The 21,446-nt window shown below is 32.9% G+C and overlaps 1 protein-coding gene across 3 annotated transcripts in view; it reads right to left on the minus strand.

Annotated features, from left to right (window-relative positions):
• Nucleotides 1-21,446, minus strand: part of LOC138692841 (carboxylic ester hydrolase-like) — an 82,807-nt gene that overhangs the window by 41,056 nt on the left and 20,305 nt on the right. Inside the window, exon 1 of one of the 3 annotated variants that reach the window (XM_069816113.1) lies at nucleotides 15,958-16,057. The exons of the other annotated variants lie outside the window; for them this stretch is intronic. The gene's annotated coding sequence lies outside the window, so the exon portion shown is untranslated. Of the gene's footprint in view, nucleotides 1-15,957; nucleotides 16,058-21,446 lie in introns of those variants that run through there. 3 annotated transcript variants of the gene reach the window in all.

Here is a 21,446-nt window from a genome sequence, read left to right on the forward strand (position 1 = left end):
TCACGAATGTACAATAGTATGTTTCAGCCCTCAAGTGGATTTCGTCTGTTAGTGTTTCAGAAGTTTGCCAATTTGTCTTCTCCTCTAGGTTGATATTAGAGAATTCTGCGTGGGTATCTGTGTTCCGTCATTCCTGAGATATGGTGTATCCAATTTGTTTTATATTTTTAGGTTTTTCTACATGATCTAATTCGAAATTATGTTTCTCAATTTCACATCCGGTATATATATGAATAAATTTATCGGGGAATGATGTGCACTCCCAGAAAAACAAAAGAATGATCCGACTCTTGAAGATCCTTACAGAGCACGATTCACATCACAACTGTTTTCAACCGAGTATTATTTGAATAGTATTACAGGAAAATATGCTATAACTAATGTAAAAAGCATAACATTAATCAAAAAATAAAATCGAATTAATACCTAAAATTCATTATTAAATAAACACGATAGAATATAACAACCCCGATTATGATAATTTCATAGCAATCATTGCGGTAGGTCTGTACTAACGTGCTTGCTCCCAGACTACAAAGTTCAGGGTTCGGATACGGTTAAGGAAAGAGTTTGTAATCAATTATCTATCTATCTATCTATCTATCTATCTATCTATCTATCTATCTATCTATCTATCTATCTATCTATCTATCTATCTATCTATCTATCTATCTATCTATCTATCTATCTATCTATCTATCTATCTATCTATCTGTCTGTCTGTCTGTCTGTCTGTCTGTCTGTCTGTCTGTCTGTCTGTCTGTCTGTCTGTCTGTCTGTCTGTCTGTCTGTCTGTCTGTCTGTCTGTCTGTCTGTCTGTCCATCCGTCCGTCCGTCCGTCCGTCCCTCTATCTGTCTGTCTGTCCGTCTTTTTCTTTATTCGGATCTAGCCAAATAAAAAATAACAATCTTTTCGACACATGTAGCATATTCAAAATATGTTTCGCTGGAACTTATAGGATAAAAATGATTAATTTTTGTTCGTTTCTTTGTTTGTTTCTTTGTTTGTTTGTTTGTTTGTTTATTTCTTTCTTTCTTTCTTTCTTTCTTTCTTTCTTTCTTTCTTTCTTTCTTTCTGTCTTTCTTTCTTGTTCTGAACTACGGACTGTATCAGAAGTGCAGATATACGTTTGATTGCATTGTGTGGTGACAGTATTATTATTATTACAGTAAATATGGCATTACTGTTGGAAAGGCAATTCTTCAAATAACAACAATACCACAGCACAACATGCTGAACATGCTGAGTTTACGTAATTAATCAAGATGGCGCTGAACATGCAACAGCAAATTGCAGTTGCAGCGTGGGCAGTACCATAGGTAATGATCGTGAGGCCGCAAGAATCTCCTTTGAAGTTATTGAAGGGACACGTTTAAGATGCGGGATAGTCACAGTTTGGGATACGATTGAAAGGGAAGGATTGTTAGGAATGTGAATCTTGTGATATCCTTAATGAAATTGTGGTGCCAGTGGTGCAGAATGGTGAACACGAACATTGCTTATTCCAGCAGGACGTTGCGCTCCCTCACTATGCTGTTGCGGCGAGGGAAATTTTGAATCGTGATTTGCAAAACACGTGGATGGGTAGAAGAGGACCAACAGAATGGCCAGCCCGTTCTCCTGTCTCATAGCCTGTGACTACGGAGGGTTGTTTCCGATCTCTGATAACGAATTTGAATGACGTCATGTGCGTCAGGAATCACACCGACAGCTGAATTGCGGCGAGAGGTGACAGATCAGTAGTGAGTGATTTCATAATCAGAGTGCACGGTGTATCACAGTAGCAATGCCCAAGAAAATCGAGCCTTTTTGAGAGGGGTACATAACAACTCTTTCCGATGCCAAGTACAGTTACGTGAAAATCATAGGAGCCTGAAAGAAACGTGGTTTCGTTATTTCCAAGAAAGGCATCTTTTTTGTACCTAATAAGACTGACAAAAGCTCGGATGGGATTAATTTCAGAGTGAAAAAAGCAAGCAAATCCACCCTCCTTCACAAGTCACCGCACCCCACGAGATGATACAAATTAATTTCATTCGAGCTTTACCAATCTTTTATTTATTTCGAATAAATTTTATTCAGCTTCCTCCAAGTGAAGGCTGCCTAGAAGACAAAGCTTACCATAAAATTGTTGTTATAATGGAAAAAAAGAAAACAATGGAGAAGAAAAAGAATAAGAAATAGCACAATTAGAAATAATTAGAAAAGACTAAACAAAACATAATTAATTCCAGAAGAAACATAAAATTTCCTAATATCTATTAGCTATTGTGCGATCACAGTCGTCTATTTAGCACTGGTTGCAAGACCCAACTTAAGTGAGCAGATCGCCATAGCAAAGAGATCAATCTATATAACTGTAGAGATGGTTTCTTAGGATTTTTATAGATCCCTTCACTGCAGACAGAGATACTTCAGTGACAAGAGTTTGTCCTAGACCAAACTGCTTACAAAAATGCGCGAATCTTTTTGTGATGGTCCTTCTAGCCCCAATCAGTAATCCAATAACTTCGATCGACGTTAGATGATATTTTTCCTTATACTGTGGTATAGTGGGGTCGTATACTGTATGTCGCATTTTTCCTGATGTACCTCAGCAGGTTGATTTTCATACATTTCCATTCTCACAGTTGGATCAATTATTAATCCGCTTGTTGATCTTGTCGGGATAGCGATGATGTCAATGCGCCTTGAAGACCTATTTGTGGACAAACCATCGACCTCCTCTTCTACTTGGTAGTTTTTTCCTCGTAGGGCCTGTCTTGGAAATAACGAAACCTCATTTATTGCAGGCTTCTTTTATTTTCACTTAACTTTACAGCTTTATTCAGGGATTTTGGTCCCTGTAAAAAGTAGATAGACTGAGAGCGAGTTAAGCTCGATTCACATTATACGTCACATCACCGTCACGGACCATCACCGTCCAATGCAAACTCATTCACATTTAACGGCAAGTGACCGTCAGTTACTGTAGGAACTGTGCTGTCGAACAACCCGATATTTAACAAACAAAAACTTGCGATGATTGCTGTCTTGTTGGACGAAGAAGAGGCCGTAAGAAGAAAACGAAACAGAATATGGATGAAAGAAATGCTCAGAAAGAGGAAGATTATAGGTAATATCATACACTATACCGACAGTTGGAGGATGATGAAAGTTGCTTCCATAAGTATTTTAGAATGACAAAATATCAGTTTTATATTTTGCTTCAAAAAATAGAAATACAAATACAAAAACAAAACACAACATTTAGAGAAGCAATTTCAGCAAAAGAAAAGTTGATGGTTTGTTTAAGGCAAGTCCTTCCAGATTGTAGTCTAAACAATGAAATGGAAAAGCAATTATGTCAATTAAAACTAATTATTGTTTGTCGTTCCTTGCATAAAATCACTCACATTAAAACGTTAATTATTCTACAGGGGAAAATTGTTAATAGTAGGTTTGAACTGATGATATTCCTGACACGTGTGATGGTGTAGGCGACGGTGTTTATATACTTGTCAGATCATGTGACGTAGTTGAGGTCGTCCGATAAGTAACCCTATCTGTTTGCAGCTGATTGTGTTGCAGCACGGGATGCTGATAGTGAGCTGGTGGTGCTGAAGAAATCGAAGGCTGCTCATTGCTTTGGGACTGGAACATCCTTTCTTGAATTTCTTCAAGATTAGAAATTATATTGAAAAGTTTTGATTTTGCCAGATTTTGTCTTAATGGTGAAAATTGTTTCACTGTGGCAGCTATGCCGTTGAAAAATGCATCTATTGGGTCCGCACTGCAGGTAGACGTCAATTGCTTTTATTTTTCATTGTTTTCTAATAAATATTTCATAACGAGAGATGACGCTGTTTCCTTCTCCTGCACCTTTTTCTTTGGACGCCTTTGTGACCCTGTAACTAGAGGATCAGTGTTCTTGCTTCTGGCAGTACTGATTTTCTTAAGTCCTGTGGATGTGAAGCAGCAATCTCTGCAGTCTCTTCATTTGTATCATTGTTCAAACTTTCTTCTTCTCCTTGATTGTTCGAATCGTCACTGCCTTGAGGTTCAACGTTTCCTATAGTTTCTCTTTCTTTAATAAACGGGATCAGAAATAACATATAATCTTCATATTTCCAATTTTTTCGGTGTTGGTTGCCTGTCCGCTCTTAGTCTTCCTCTTTTTTAATGCCTTTCTAAACTGATCCCTTAATGAAACCCACCTCACTTTGCATTCTGGACCTGAAAAGATTCAATCGGCCTCATTCATCACCGAAATCATATTCATAACAAGTCAGTAATACATATACAGTCACCATCTAGTTCACAACAGACCTTCGGATTTCAATCAAAAGATACCAAAGGTGTTAAAGCGAGTATAAATAACAGGGAGGAAAAAGAAAGCATAAACAATTCACGCTATCAAACCGTCCACGTCACATCAAAACATTCTCCTCGAGAATCCCAGACGGTCCTTGCCGTTGATGGGCTGTGACGTTGCCTGTATATGTGAACGCTACCATACAAAACGCATTATACAAACAAACGCTAAACAAAATAGTCTACAACGGCTTCATATATATATATATATATATATATATATATATATATATATATATATATATTTTTTTTTTTTTTTTGCTAATTTATCCAGTATCCCTGCTTTCTTCTCTCGATCTCAGCACAGTTTGTATTAGATTAATGTGTTTCAAAGACAATTCCATCAGCTGGGGTAACAAAATGGAGTTTTAAAATAAGAACAGTAAATGTTGTTCATGAGAAGGAGCCATTGCTAGAATGTTTTCAAACCATAATGGAATCTGAAACATTTAACAACATCACAATAAATGAGGCAAGCGCCCTTGTGCGTACTCTTGAAGATCCTGAATTCAATTTCTGGCTCAGTTTTTTCATTTATTGATGTATCATGTAGATATATTATACAGCCAACTACAACATCGCGAGTTAGACATTTCTAAGGTTCAAATCTGCATATAAAAAATTAAATTATGGTTTATTTCACAACACTCGCAACTGCAAGGGTTATATCAGCGTCGCCGGTGTGCCGGAATTTTGTCCTGCAGGATTCTTTTAAATACCAGTTAATCTACTGACATGAGCCTGTCTCATTTAAACGCATTTAAATGCAATCGACCTTGGCCGAGATCGAACCCTCAACCGACTCTACTACCGAGGCCGACCCTGCATATCAAGCTTTGTTAATGCCATACAGACAATACGGAACAGTGCACAGTTGGGTAGTGAGATCGGTGAAAATGAAAACCCTAAAAAGCGTCGTAAGATGGAAGGGATTCAGACAAGAGTTGCGGCAGCCAAGGAAGTGTGTGACCTCATTATCGCACAAGCTAACACCCGATTCCAGTTCATAGAACATCTGATATTATACCTTCTCTTCTGTGTCAAGAAAAATTTGAATGCTACAAAAGCTCATTTCCTGAAAATGACCTAAATGTATGTGTGAAGCTTTTTTTCCAATGTTCGATAAAGACAAACTAAAAACGGAACTCACTGTGTTTTATCAGAGACAAGAATTCAGAAATATCAGTGACGCAGTCAAGCTCTTGCAGTTTATTCAATCTGAGAACTTGCAGGCCTCATTTTCAGATGTTGTGGAACTACTACGCATAGCTATCACCATACCAATGACAGCTTCCGAACCAAAAGGTTGCTTTTCGTGTTTGAAGAGAGTAAAATCCTATCTCAGAAATACGATGAGAGAAGAGAGACTGACCGCATTAGCTATGTTTTCCATTGTAGACTATGTTAAACGACATATCAGATTTTAATAAAAAGATGATTCTAAAGTTTTCAACCTACAAGACAAGGCGCATGGAACTAATCTTTAAATAATGTAAGTTGCATGGTTTATTTTTGTATGCAGCCCCCCTGAATTCAATACTCACGAGCCGCCACTGCTTATGACGCAACATACAGCTCGCTCACTAGCCAAAAAACCAAGGACAGGGGCCATTAGCGCTGTATCGAGAGGCATTGGAAAGGTCGTAATGTACTCCTCCCAAAAAGGCTCGATTTTCTTGGGAATTTCTGCTGAGAGTCGCCGTGCACTCTGACAATGAGATCACTCACTACTGGTCTGTCACCTCGCGCCACAGTTCAGCTGTCGTGTGACTCCTGACACACGTGATGTCATTCAAATTCGTTATCAGTAGGGCTAGGATTTTGATGAAATTGCATCTTTTTTCTTGTAAGCCAGAAACATAGCTGCTTTAGTATTTATGTGTTTTGTGATAAACTGAGTGTTTTAAGACATATTTGTTAGGCCATTATTTTGCATTTTTTGCCTGTTTCAACTCATAAGATCATATTTTGTTTTATTCGGTCATTTTTTAGGCATTTTCATTTAATTTTGGCCATAAATCCCCATTATTAATGTAAAATAATGTCTATTTCCTTTTATATTTTCTTTACATATTGTGTCCATTAATAGTCATTATTTTGTATAATATTTTTTTAAATATTTTTCTACACAAATATTGCCATTTTAACGTAGTACACCCCATGTACTGGATCAGTCCAACCACCCCTTCAATATAAACTCCTCTATACCTGCTACTTCCGAATAAGAGTGGCCTGATAGTAGACTACATGTAAACTAAAAGTAAAGTACATCCATGGTGCTACAGCTCATGAAGGGCCAAGACCGACCAGCCGACTGCTGACCTCACGTCCACATGCCGACGCAGAGGAGAACGATCATACATGGAAATAACATCAAATAAAATAATTAAAATGTACTACTTAGAAAAAAATTTATAATTTAATTTAATTACTAGTCTAAATATTTAGTGCAAAACCTCTTTTCTTACTAAGGCAATTCTGTAAGATCAATTTTTAGGACATTTTTAAGGGCATTTTTGAAAGATTTTTAGGTCATAAATGCATTGTTTTAGGACATTTTTTCATGATTTATAGGTCATCAAAATCCTAGCCTTAGTTATCAGAGATCGGAAGCAAACCTGTATTGGTTGTGGGATTATTTCAAGGAGAAGGTTTATGACCGGAAATCACAAGACGTCAACATGCTGAAAATAACAAGTGAGGAAGAAATTCATGCTATTCCAATCGACATGTCTCATAATAGTACATTATGCAACGAGCCTATAATGATAGTAATTAAGACGCAAGTATGGATATTTATGAAACGAGCGCAAGCGAGTTTCATAATATTCATACGAGCGTCTTAATTACCATTATAGGCAAGTTTCATACGACTTTTTATGCTCGACCATATTTCTAACTTGAAATTATTCAGATGTATACATTTTATTTGTATCTGACAAGATCAGAAGTGACCTTCTTCTAGGTCGTGAATTGTGAGATGTGCGCAGACGCGAAAGTATTGATTTTTTCCGAGGAACAATAATGTCTTTGACCTTGATGTAATCCCGTTAAATTTGATATAACCTTGATTATTGAATTCGACATTGAAAAACGAGATGACAAATTGAATTTATTTGAATATTATTTACAATTAACGCTAATTATTATAGTAACAGAACATAACCTTCTGCGACAGTATTGGATTTCCAGCCTCCGTGACTTTTCGCTAATTCTCTTTCGATTGCATATCCGAGAATAATCGATACTTGCGGTTTTATAACGGTACAAAGCTGACTTGTTATTGGCTGAACACCTGTAAGCTGAGTTGTTATTGGCTGAACACCTATACTTTAATGAGTAGGTGTACTTTAATGACATGCATTAAAGGACTGCTACCAGGTGTATAATTACTACATTTCGGCATGGTCGAGCATAAAATCAATTAACGACTTTCCAAAGCGTTGCCAATTATGCTTGAACGTGAATGGTGAACAGTTTGAGGCAATAAAGTAACTTGGTTAATATTGTTGTAAGTGACTTGTTTAATTTTGAAGAATTGCCTTTCCAACATTAATGTCATGTTTCCTGTAACGATAATAGGCGTACTGTTATCAGATAATGCAATCAAACCTACATCCGTATTTTTGACGCAGTTTAAAATAGCGATAATGTGAATCATTGTCACATAATCATCGGCTTCATCGCGTACTGAAACGTTTAACATAAGGTCATTGATAACTGCATATTGATAACTGCAAGTAACTTACGTCATTTTATTGTCACGTCAATGCCAGTTACCTTGTCGTGACCCGTTGTTACAGGATCTATAGCAATAATAGGCTTTTTTTCGAGATGAATTTTCGTTGTCTGTTGCCATTTGAAGGACATAAGATTAATAAATTATTGGGTTGATATAAAAGTTCATACTGTTTTTCCACTGCGACAAAAACTTTTATTTGAGATGAATAGAAAACAGAAATTAATCAGTAATATTATATTCTTTTATATTGTCTATGATCTCTGCCAACGCTGGGGTAGTTTTTCCATTCCGCATCCGAAAAAATCTGCTAGTTTGGAGTTAAAGAAGTGACCTAGCCAACTTCGTAAAGCATCTCCGTTATCAAAGAAGTTCCCTTGAAGATTATTCGATAGAGAACGTAAAAGGTGGAAATCTGAGGGCACAAGATCGAGAAAATATATAGGGGATGTGGAATCGCCTCGGACCAAGCTCCTGGTAGCTGCTTTCGTCATGCTATCGGAGTGAGAGCTTGCATTAAGTTCGTGTTGCAACAACACTTGATACAGTCTTCCCGGTCGTTTCTCTTCAATTGCGACCACAAGATAATTGAGTTGTTGGCAATAAATGTCAGCAATTATGATTACATTCCTGGGAAGCAATTCATAGTAAACGATACCTTGTTTATCCCAACAGCCGCATAACATCATCTGTGGATGAAGATTTACTTTTGAAATGTTGGCAAACAAAGAAACAAATGGTAGGGAGGTGATAAAAACAGAAGAAATGAGCTTCATCAAAACGTTTGAACGGAGCCCCCATTTTCAGTCGACTATCTATGAGGGAAACAAATGACGATCGAAAAGCATGTTTTATACTAGTACCGTGAAGAATTTTCAGTTTGAAATGTTGACAAACAAAGAAGCAAATACTAGGCAAGCTGATAAAAGCAAACAAATGCTAGGGAACTGATAAAATTGCAGCGATAAACAGCCATGATTAGTTGAAACATCCTTCCTTACCTCTTTATTGGTCAAAAGTACTATGACGTAGTAAAAGTGTAATAGTCAAAAATATTAAAAAACTGTTGTTTGCAGTGACAGTGTTAAAAGTAAACTATTCTTTATTACAATGAGAAATTGATGAAGAAAATCTGGTTTTATATTTTATTGCTTAAATTGCCTCTGATTGAGGTACTGGGTGATATGTATATCAGTGGCGGTTCGTGAGATTTTGGCTTGGTAGAGCTGTATTAAAATTTACAATATTTACCATTATGCTTATGTACCACAGCGAAAATTAATTATAATAATAAATTTTACCTGTATTGAAGCTGAAGCCATAATCAACCACTGAACCAACCTTTTTTTGGTTCAGTTGCTGCTGTTGTCTCGTTGATATTTATGTTTGTTTCTAATTAAAGGATTTGAAATACTATACACTATAAAATTTAATGTAAAAATACCTACTGTGCCTATTGAAGACTTTGTCGGAAAATGAACCTCAATTACGCGTGTTAACTCCACCATTAATTGTTAATAGGTTATTTTATTACGCTTTATCAACATCTTAGGTTAGTCAGCGTCAGAATGAGATGAAGATGATAATGCCGGTGAAATGAGTCCGGGATCCAGCACCAAAAGTTTGTTCATATTGGGTTGAGGGAAAACCCCGGAAAGAACCTCAACCAAGTAACTTGCCCCGACCGGGAATCGAACCCGATCCACCTGGTTTCGCTGCCAGACGTGCTAACCGTTACGCCACAGGTGTGGACAATAATGGAATACGGCAAACTGTTACAGTAAACGGGGAGCGCTACTACTGTACAGCATTTTACAGAACTTCGTCATCCCTATACTGAGGAATCACGATATAGAAAACATAATCTTCATGCAAGATGGCGCTCCACCTCACCTCTTTATCCCTGCAAAACAATTAATTACGCAAATGATTGGCGATCGTGTCATCAATAGGCACTTTCCAACAATGTGGCCTCCGCGATCTCCAGATTTCAATCCGGCCGACTTAAAGAACGAGTTTTCCTGACACATCCAACAACCCTACTGCAACTTAAAGATGCTATTTCACAAGAAATTGCCAATATTCCAAGACATTACCTGCAAAATGCTGCGCATGTTGTCGCAGACAGAATGCTGTACGTTGAACAAGAGTACGGCGGACATCTTCCCAATGTTTTGTAAACCCCGTTGTTTGCCCAACACTGTGATTTTTTGTTCTTTCCCTGTCTCAAATATTATATAATATTTATAGCGGTTTAATGTTTGAGCTGACTTTTGAAATACCCTATACATCTATTATCAGGCAGTGCATCTCACTTGACGATATGTGTCAGAGGAAGAACAAATTGTTTGTATACATCTGAAGTTTGATTAGTGTAATATGTAGCTAGTAGGAGATGTATGCAATGGAAGGGAAAAATAATTGGCCACCCTATCTCATTATCTTCTGGCCTAGTTTCCTCGTAAGTGGTGCCTTGTTGGTATCACTTGTGAGGTTCAGGCCTGTCTTCGGACAATTAACTAAACCACAAACAACAAGAGTAAAAATTCATTCGTAAACTATGATACGTGAAGAATTTTTTTTTTTTTTGAGAAATTTGCTTTGGAATATTTCATTTAAACTGAATCACGTTAGGGCAGTTCTTAAAACGAGATAAATAATTACCGCTCTACAATTTATTGCTAAATTGTGATAAATCTAAGATTGTAACTGTTATATCATGCGATAGGGGAGTAGTGGGTACAGTGAGACACAAAATATTAAGACATATGTATGCAAGTGATAATTCAAGTATTTTTAAAATCAAGTGCAATAGAAATAGACATTAAAACATGGAGTACAATAATACAAACACAAAAATGTTAATAGATAAAGGACATAATATACACTACGTGTTTGTCAAAAAAAAATGCAAATGTCTCACTGTTCCCATTCAGGAGGGTACAGTGAGACACCACAGTGTTTATTAACGGACATTGAAATGGTTTACATTTATTTCAAAAGAAAGGAAAGCTTGCTGTCTCTTCATCTTGACATGTTCTGTAGGCTTATTTAGAATCATTTTGATATCTGACTTCGAAACCATTGAAACATCTGGAACATTTTGAAAAGTGAATTTTCCATGACATTTAAAACCTTTGCGAAAGAATGAAATGAATTTTTGGTGACAACAAAGCTTATAACTATAAGAATTTAATGTAATTCTTTATTATTTTTTAACATTTTCTGAAGTTTTGTGAATATATTTTTTATTTATGAAACCATTAAAACGTAATGTATCCATTATTTTAAGCTACAGTCCCTAAATTGATTACTAGTATGTTCATTTTTAATGTTAGTTACTGGTAAATGTAATATAATTACAGTTTGGTTTTGCAAATCATTGGTACATGGGAACAGTGAGACGTCTCAGTGTACCCTTCAATGGCATGTCTCACTGTTCCCTTTACGCAGAGTTCATTTAAAAATGACGCCATCACTTCAAAATTAAAACAAGAAAGACGAAACTTTGCCAAACATAATCTCAAATACCATAGTATTAGGTAACAAGAGATTCATATTTATATCTCATTTGTATATCCAATATAACCTTCATTAAACCCAAGCCAGAATTTTACTTCTAGAGTGAAGAATTACGAATTATTTTTTCATCATTCGCCTTTATAACTAGATTCAAATCGAGTATGAAAATACTGTTACTTTACTCATGCAACATACAACTCCACTGTTACTAACATCGCAATATCAAAATTTGCCATCTAATAAAATATGTCTCACTGTTCTCCCTGTCTTACTGTACCCACTTCTCTCCTACTTTTTGAAGTTGTTCAGTTCTATTTTAAAGCTTGGTATTATAATTAGACCTGACAGACAAGTTCAGCGTCTGAAACAAAATATATTTGTAAGATCTGAGAGGTATAAGAAGGCTTGAACTTCAAATTCGAATAAGGTATTATACTATCTTATATTATTATAATGTCTGTTGATAACGGATGTACATATGTAAGTTTTTGGTTGGTCGTGTGGCTTTTGAATCTCTGGAAGAAAATTTTTCCAGTAGCGCATGGAATAAAACTTGTTGGAAACATTTTTTAAATAAACTTTCGTTGTGTAACTTTCTTCTAAAAAAATCAATAATAAGCGAGATATTTCAATTTATTTACTCCAGGCCCTCTTATAATTTCCCTTTAAAAGAAAGTATTCTGAATGTCATGTAACCTAAAATCTAAGTGGGAACTAACTCAGTTTACATACTAATTTTCATAGAAATCGGTTCAGGCATTATCGAGTGGAAAGGTAACAGACATACAGACAGATAAAGAAAAATGTCAAAATCACGATTTTCGGTCACAGGATAGTTCATTATACATGTTAATACCAATTATTTTAATTTGTATAGACGGAAATTACCAGACAAATTTAAGTTACAGTTTTGGTCTTGAATCGGGCCACGGCATAGCTCAGATAGAAAGAGCGCTCAACGCGCAAAGCTGAGAGGTCCTGGGTTCGATTCTCGGTGCCGGAACGAATTTTTCTCCAATAATAGATATCCGCTTATAAGTTAAAATGTTGTTTAAATTAATTTCATGTAGAAAGTCTTTTTGTATTTTTGTTTTATTTTTTCTGTTATTTATTTATTTATTTATTTATTTATTTATTTATTTATTTATTTATTTATTTATTTATTTATTTATTTATTTATTTATTTATTTATTTATTTATTTATTTATTTATTTATTTATTTATTTATTTATTTATTTATTATTTTGCTACTAATTGTAACGTAAAATATAAAATATACAGAGAAACTTTAGCTCGCCCCTGAAAGAGTAGAACTCGTGCTCAGGGGCGGATTCCTGAATTGAAATTAAAAATTATACAATACAATTATAATTAATAATTATACAATACAATTTTCAATTATAGTATATAAATTTAAATTTACAATTTTTCAATTTTTATAAAATCCATACATAACTTTTTAAATTTAATACTAGAAAATATCCTTAATAATATATTAACTTTTGTATTTCTTGTGCGTAGATTGAAGTAGACTACATCCAAAATAATAGCTTTGCTCATACAGATATTCCTAATTCTATGTAATTCTGGTATAAATATATATCAAAATACCAAATAATACTTGATTTGTTCCACAACTCAAAGCTGCAATGTTGATTATGTACAATTCGACAAGTTAAATGAAAAATTAAATGGGAAACACGAATGTTCATATTACTAGTGGCTTGTGCACCAAATACTGGAAACTAGCTTCATCATTAGACGTTCAAATAAAAATTTTTCAGATTTATTTTAAATGAAGAATTCCAGACATTTTGAAAGTTATTTCCTACCATAATTAATGAAACATACTCCTTCTGAATGGTTTTTTATGTAAAATAATTTTTCTTGAACCTATTCACCTTAGTTTTTGAGTTTCAACGGGAAAACGCAAGTAACAATGTCAGGACGATCAGTGGGTTTTTCATGTGGGAGTAAAGCAATAGCTAATTCAGATCATTGTGGATTGTAGGTGAAACTTTAAAAAAAGTCAGTTGCTATGCTTTCGAACAATAGACATAGCATCTTGGTATAGCTGCTGCATGTAGAGCTTGAAATGTAGAAGGTAAAATCATTTTATCCTGCTGAGAGATCTTGCTGAAATGATCGGGAGATTATAAAATTCTGTAGACCTCTCATTTTATCAGTAACTAATACCTTTTGATCTTTCCTTAGGAAATGTAATTTTTGCGCTCTCTCGAGCCAATACTGAAGACAATGACGCATATAAATATATACATTGCACCGCCATAAAATATATGAAAAAGATCCAAACCCACTTGATTAATAACTATAAAATGATTTGATTTTTAATAACAAAATTATTACCTTACGTAAGTTTTGTAGTTATATATGAGGGGCTCACAACCAGAGTGGACCAAGTCCACCAGTGATCAGTTTGTGGATTAATACAATCTCGAATGAAGAAAACTTAGCTTTATTCATTGCCATTACAAACAAAGTTCATAACTCATTTGTTACTCCACGGAGGGCAGCATTTCGTATGGAAGGTGAAGGTTGCTAAGCGTGAGCCAGGAACTTTAAGACTCAGTATCTCAGAACTTGGTCCACTCTGGTTGTGAACCCCTAATATAATAATAATAATAATAATAATAATAATAATAATAATAATAATAATAATAATAATAATAATAATAGCCGGCACTCAGTAAATTATAGAAACGAAGATCTAATTTAAGATATTCTCTACATCTACTTATATAACCCCAAAACGTTTCTATGTCATCATTAATATGTGTAAGCCCAATTAATGAAAAATAGTCACATCATGGCATTAACTATAATAATATTTCATTTCTAATGGTAATAATGTCATAAAAGCACCTCACGTTTTGTAGATTTTAATATCCAATACACAGCTGTACTCAGCAAATTACACACCGCAGAATCAGACCTGTAAATTATTTTTAGTAAGTCTAGAAGTCTTTAACAACCAATTGAATTTGAGCTCTAAATATATCAGTAATCTTGCAGGCCATGGTCTTCGTGTAATAGCCTATTGTTTATTGTAGTGTGTGTTTTGTTTTATTCTGAAATGCAAATAGTTCTCAAAAATGACGAAAGATGGATTTTGGAAAATATGAAAATTATGTAGGAAAACTAACCCTTCACTGAAAGTTGCTATTTTTCTGAAAATCCTTGGATGCCAAGCTTCAAAATGACGGGTCATTCATTAAAATCCGTTCAGCCGTTTTCCCATAATTTCCATTACTAGTTCAAATTATCTATATATATAATTTGAACTGGTAATGGAAATTACGGGAAAACGGCTGGACGGATTTTAATAAATTGCCCCTCATTTTGAAGCTTGGAACTCAAAGTTTTTCGGAAAAATAGTAGTTTTCAGTGAAATGTCAATTTTTAAACATAATTTTCCTATTTTCCAAAATCCATCTGTCGTCAGTTTTGAGAACTAGCTAATAGCATTCACGGCCGACTTGATATTCCCTTCGCTTTTTCGTAAAGGAGAAGCGAAGCGAGCATCAAGTCGGCCGTGTTGCATTTCAGAATAAAACAAAACACAATATTACACGAAGGCCATGATCTGCAAGAATGCTGACATATTTAGAGCTCAAATTAAATTGGTTATTAAAAACTTAACTTACTAAAAATAATTTACAGGTTCGATTCTGTGGTGTGTAATTTTCTGGGTTCAGCTGTGTATTGGATATTAATAACTACAAAACTTGAGGTGGTTTGATGACATTATTACCATTAGAAATGAAATATTATTGTAGTTAATACCATGATGTGACTATTTTTAATTAATTATACATATTAATGCTATATTGATGATATGAAAGTGAAACATTTTGGGTTTATATAAGTAGATGTAGAGAATAACTTAAATTAGATTTTGATTTCTATATTTTACTGAGTGGCGGCTATATAGTATATATAGTTAAATGTTACTGAAAGCTATGAAACTTACGTAAGATAATAATATTATTAATAATCAAATATTTGTATAATTATTAATCAAGTGGAGTTGGGTCTTTTTCATGTATTTAATGGCGGTGTGGTGTAGATATTTATATGCGTGGTTCTCTTCAGTATTGGTTCGAGAGAGTATCTTTCATTGTTATGGAAGCAAATAACTTTCCGAATGTCTGGTATTCTTCGTTGAAAATAAATCTGAAAATTGTTTATTTTAACATCTAATGAACTTAGTTTGCAGCATTTGCTGCACAAGCCACTAGTATATATAGGTTTTCGAAAATACTCTTGATTAGAAGGTCTATAGCTATATTATTTGCTCTTTAAATTTGTTCATGGTACTTACATTTAGGTTATAATTACAGGATGTTGGTCTTGTGAAGTTTCACACGGAAATTTCGTTGTTTTTTACACTGCATGACTTAGCTGACAGTTGTAGATAGTCTGACATTGAAATGAGTGATAGGCTATATTACCACACAGTGGCTTGCTGTGTAGCATTATCTGTTGAATTCTACTAGATAACTCGTTTGAAGTTTTTCTTGTCTATTCCGGGTAATGTATCTACATTTATAAATTCTTTATCACGAAAAATATGGCCTTCGTGTTGCATTCAGCTAAGGCGCAGTTTTGAAGTATGAGGCCATGTTCTCGAATTCTGTCTCTGGCACGATTGTCATATGAGAAATCCGGAGTTATCTTGTTATTATTTTAGTAAGTTGTTTCTCTTCATGTATATTTAATTTTCCAATTCTAAATTTATATACATACATTATGTACATTATATACGCCTTTTTTCAGAAGTAATATTTTTTACTTAATGTGCTTTGCTTGTAAACCAACGAAATATTCGTTTAAGGTTCATTTATTTACTTATTTCCTTAATTAATTAATTGTTTATTAATTTATTTGCTTACTTGTTTATTTAGTTCTTTGTTTATTGATTTGTTTGTTTGTTCATTTGTGTTTGTTTATTTATTGGCTTATTGTTCTTCTGTTTGTTTGTTTGTTTGTTTGTTTGTTTGTTCGTTCGTTCATTTGTTTGTTTGTTGCTTTATTTGCTTGTTCATTCTTTTGTTCGTTTGTTCATTTTTTCTTTGTTCAATTTTTTAGTTCATGTTTATTTTTGTTTGTTCATTTGTTTGTTTGCTTGTTCATTTGTTTGTTTTTTTTTCATTTTTATGTTCATTTGTTTGTTTGTTCATTAATTTGTTTGTTCATTTATTTGTTTGTTCATTTATTTGTTTATTCATTTGTTTGTTTATTCATTTGTTTGTTTATTCATTTGTTTGTTTATTTATTTGTTTGTTTGTTCGTATGCTTGCTCATTACTTTGTTTGTTCATACACTTTGGTTATATACTTTGTTTGCTTCAATACTCGTTTGTTTATATATTTTTTTACTTACTTGTTTGCTTCTTTATGTATGTATGTATGTATGTATGTATGTATGTATGTATGTATGTATGTATGTATTTATTTATTTATTTATCTATTTATTTACTTGTTTACATGTTTATTTACGTGTTTATTTTTTTATTTGCTTGTTACTCGTTTCTTTTCTTCTTTACTTGCTTATTTACTTCTTTACTTTTCCACGACCAGGAATATATGCTAATACTGTACAACTAACTGCAAGGAAAAGTGTACGGTACATACAAATTCAAATTAGCCTAATATAATAAGGAGTGACAAAATGAAAATAATATAAAAAAGCAACTGCACATACAAGCAGAAATTCAAAATAATACATATTAGTCTATGAATTGATACAATGATAATAAAACGCATACAATAGAAACAAATACAAAAATAAGAGTGGCATTCAGCTTGAACATAAATTAATCAAGGAAGATAGACTGGTCTAGTATCCTGGCACAGAGATCAGGAAAAGACTTAAGGCTGGTTCAAAATAAACCTGAAACGAGAACCAGAACGAGAACAAAAAATTGTTAAAAATGTATATATTTAAATGTGAGCATTCACAATTAACAGGAAACTTGCCGGATCCCGGGAACGGAAACGTGAGTTTGCCCAAGTTTCAACTTTCCCGTTCTCGTTTCCGATCAAAGCCTACTAGATTCATACTGTTGCCATATTAAAGCTATTTGATCGTCGTATATTTTGTAGCAAGTAGGCCATGACATAATTTCTTCTTGATGCATCGTTTCTAACTTGGAAATTCAGTAGAATCACTTTCAATAAATGCTACGTGTATATGTGATCAGATTACCATGTGAATTGAGTTCTTAAATAATTTTTGACATATGTTCTGAAGTTGGTTAACATGTGTTTACGTTGGCTGGTTTGTTCTCATGATAGAACGTGATTGATCAACATTAACATCAGAATGCATAATATCGACTTTACATATAGTTATTGACATACATATCGATATGCATAACCGTTTCCGTTCTCGGTTTATTGTGAATAAAAAATCTTCACTTTCACGTTCTGTTTCCAATTCTCGTTACCGGTTTATTGTGGACCAGCCCAGTGGCGGCTCGTGGCTGAAAATGAGAATTTCACTGTAAAAAGTCGTTAAAATTTGGTTGATCTACTCCAGGCTCCGCCAGGTCGACTCAAGATCGCGAGAGGGCGTACAGGCCTGCTCAGGGCTTCCACTGCGGGCAGTACAGTTGTACACTGCAGTCTATCAGTGGTGGAACCTATCGAGGACGCTTGGGAGCACTGCAATTTGCACCAGGAATATTTATATGCAAAAAACATGAACCTTAGCAATATAATGGATGTCGTTGTGCGAACAATTAATTTCAAAAGGTCTAAAGGGCTTAATCACATGGAGTTCAGGGCACTACTTGATAAAATTAACAGTGAGTATGGGGATTTACTCTACCACACCGAGGTAAGGTGGTTAAGTCGAGGAAAAGTTCTGGAACGTTTTCTCCCACTTAGGAATGAAATTTCCTTATTTATGGATGTACATGGGAAACCTGTTAGAAGCCTTGGACATGGAAGAATATATAAGAATAATGCAACAATTGTGCGGAAGCCTTCGAACGTAAATATCAGGAAATAGATAACTTGAACAACAATTTTAAGATATTTGCAACACCTTTTCCAGTGAGTGTCCTGGATATTCCTGCTGAACTAGAATTAGAAATACTTGATTTACAAAATGATATTGAGCTAAAGGATAAGTATCAAAACAGAAAAAGTATTAACCATTTCTATATTTGTTTTCCACGAGAAAGGTTTCCTAAACTGCACAATCTCGTTGCAAGAACGTTGTGAATGTTCGGGACAACCTACGTATGCGAAACACTCTTTCTTTAATGAAGTTTACGAAGTCACGTCACAGAAGCCAATTAAGTGATGAACCCTTGAAAGCATGTTTGCGATTGGGTGGTACTAAAACAATAGCTTCACGAATTGAAAAGCTGCTTACTTACAGAAAAATGCAAAAATCGCCGCGGATCTCTGATATATAAGAAAAAGTACTGTTATTAGAGATTTGAATAACAACGTTTGTACTGTTGTTTTATTTTGTTAATTGAACTGTATAGCAATGTGAAGAAGACAAACAGTGAACAGTTTTATTTCGTAGTATGTTAATCTGTATAAAAATGTATATTTTGTTTTGTTTCATTGTTGTGCAAACATGCAAAAATTTATTTCGTATATAGTTAGTTAACTGTACCAAATTGTATAGAGTACTGTTTTCAGTATAGTGCAATTAACAGTGAAAGTGTGCTTCAATTAAAAGCTGAAAATAATTTATATTCTTATCACAATTTGGTTCACATACAAGTTGTTAGTTCCGCCACTGTGGAAGCAGCTACCCTTGCCTGCAGCCGTACGTCAGGGCTTGAGGGTTTGTACGTACGCACGAGAGTGTAGTCACTTGACGCTCCCTGATTTATAAACTAATGACAAGAGTCAAGTGCGTGCTGTGTTACGTAAATGAATAAATAAGTAGATAAATAAATAAACAAATAAATTAATAAATAAGAAAATAATTAAATAATAGGTAAATTAATAAATAAGAAAATAATTAATAATAGGTAAATAAATAAATAAGGAAATAATTAAATAATAAGTACATAATTAAATAAGTAAGAAAATAAGTAAATAATAAAGTAAATAAGTAAGAAAATAAGTAAATAAATAAGAAATAAATAAATATGTAAATAAGTAAATAAATATGTAAATAGGTAAATAAATAAATATGTAAATAGGTAAATAAATAAATATGTAAATAGATAAATATGTAAATAAGTAAATAAATAAGAAATAAATAAATATGTAAATAAGTAAATAAATATGTAAATAGGTAAATAAATAAATATGTAAATAGGTAAATAAATAAATATGTAAATAGATAAATATGTAAATAAGTAAATAAATAAGTAGGTAAATGAATAAGTAAATAAGTAAATAATAAAGTAAATAAGTAAGAAAAAAGTAACTAATTAAGTTAGTAAATAAGTAAGGAAATAAGTACATAAATAAGAAATAAATAAATATGTAAATAAGTAAATAAATAAATAAATATGTAAATAAGTAAATTGACACAAGTAAGGTCAACTTCAACAGTGTTCATAAATGAGATATTAAACATACAAAGAAAAAATTTATTACAGTTCTATGAACACTTTTTGTGTTCATACAACTGTAATAAATTTTTTCTTTGTATGTTTAATATGTAAATAATTAAACAAATAAATATGTAAATAAGTAAATAAATAAGTAGGTAAATGAATAAGTAAATAACAAAGTAAATAAGTAAAAAAATAAATAATTAATTAAGTAAGTTAGTAAATAAGCAAGGAAATAAGTAAATAAATAAGAAATAAATAAATATGTAAATAAATAAATATGTAAATAAGTAAATAAATAAGTAGGTAAATGAATAAGTAAATAATAAAGTAAATAAGTAAGAAAATAAGTAAATAATTAAGTTAGTAAATAAGCAAGGAAATAAGTAAATAAATAAGAAATAAATAAATAAATATGTAAATAAATAAATATGTAAATAAGTAAATAAATAAGAAATAAATAAATATGTAAATAAATAAATATGTAAATAAGTAAATAAATAAGTAGGTAAATTAATAAGTAAATAAGTAAGAAAATAAGTAAATAAGTAAGGAAATAAGTAAATAAATAAGAAATAAATAAATATGTAAATAAGTAAATAAATAAGTAGATAAATGAATAAGTAAATAAGAAAATAATTAAGTAAATAAGTAAGAAAATAAGTAAATAAATAGTGAAATAAGTAAATAAATATGTAAATAATAATTAAATATGTAAATTTATAATCATGTAAATAAGTAAATAAATAGATAACTTAGTAAATAAATAAATTAGTAAGTGAATAAGTAAAAAATATTTTGTTTCTAAACAATGTAAAAATGTATTTCGATCGATTGTTGATATTTTATAATCAGGAACATGCTTTCATAAGTAAACTAATAACACAATATTTCAGAGCTAACATAATATATCTAAATGACAAATTAGGAATGTAAAAGATTCTTTTGGGTTTTGTAAATATGTAGGCCAATTTACAGTATAAATGTAACATAGCACATGCAAAGAATGTACATTTCCCTCGGAATGCAATAATAATTTCGTTTATTATTGAATAGTCACTATAAATATAGTACACAGAGCTTTATAGTTTACAATTAAAAATCCCATACTTCTCTAATAGTCGCCAACTGCCGAGAAGGCTTACTTATCTAGTATTTTTGTCATCATATCGAAGTCATGAGAAAACAAAACACTCACTGTGATATAGGAAATAAATATCGTCTTGCTGCATGTGTTTAAAGGCTCATTCACAATGAAAATTAAACATAACCGTAAC

The sequence above is a fragment of the Periplaneta americana genome, chromosome 2, assembly GCF_040183065.1.
Source record: "Periplaneta americana isolate PAMFEO1 chromosome 2, P.americana_PAMFEO1_priV1, whole genome shotgun sequence".
NCBI lineage: Eukaryota > Metazoa > Arthropoda > Insecta > Blattodea > Blattidae > Periplaneta > Periplaneta americana.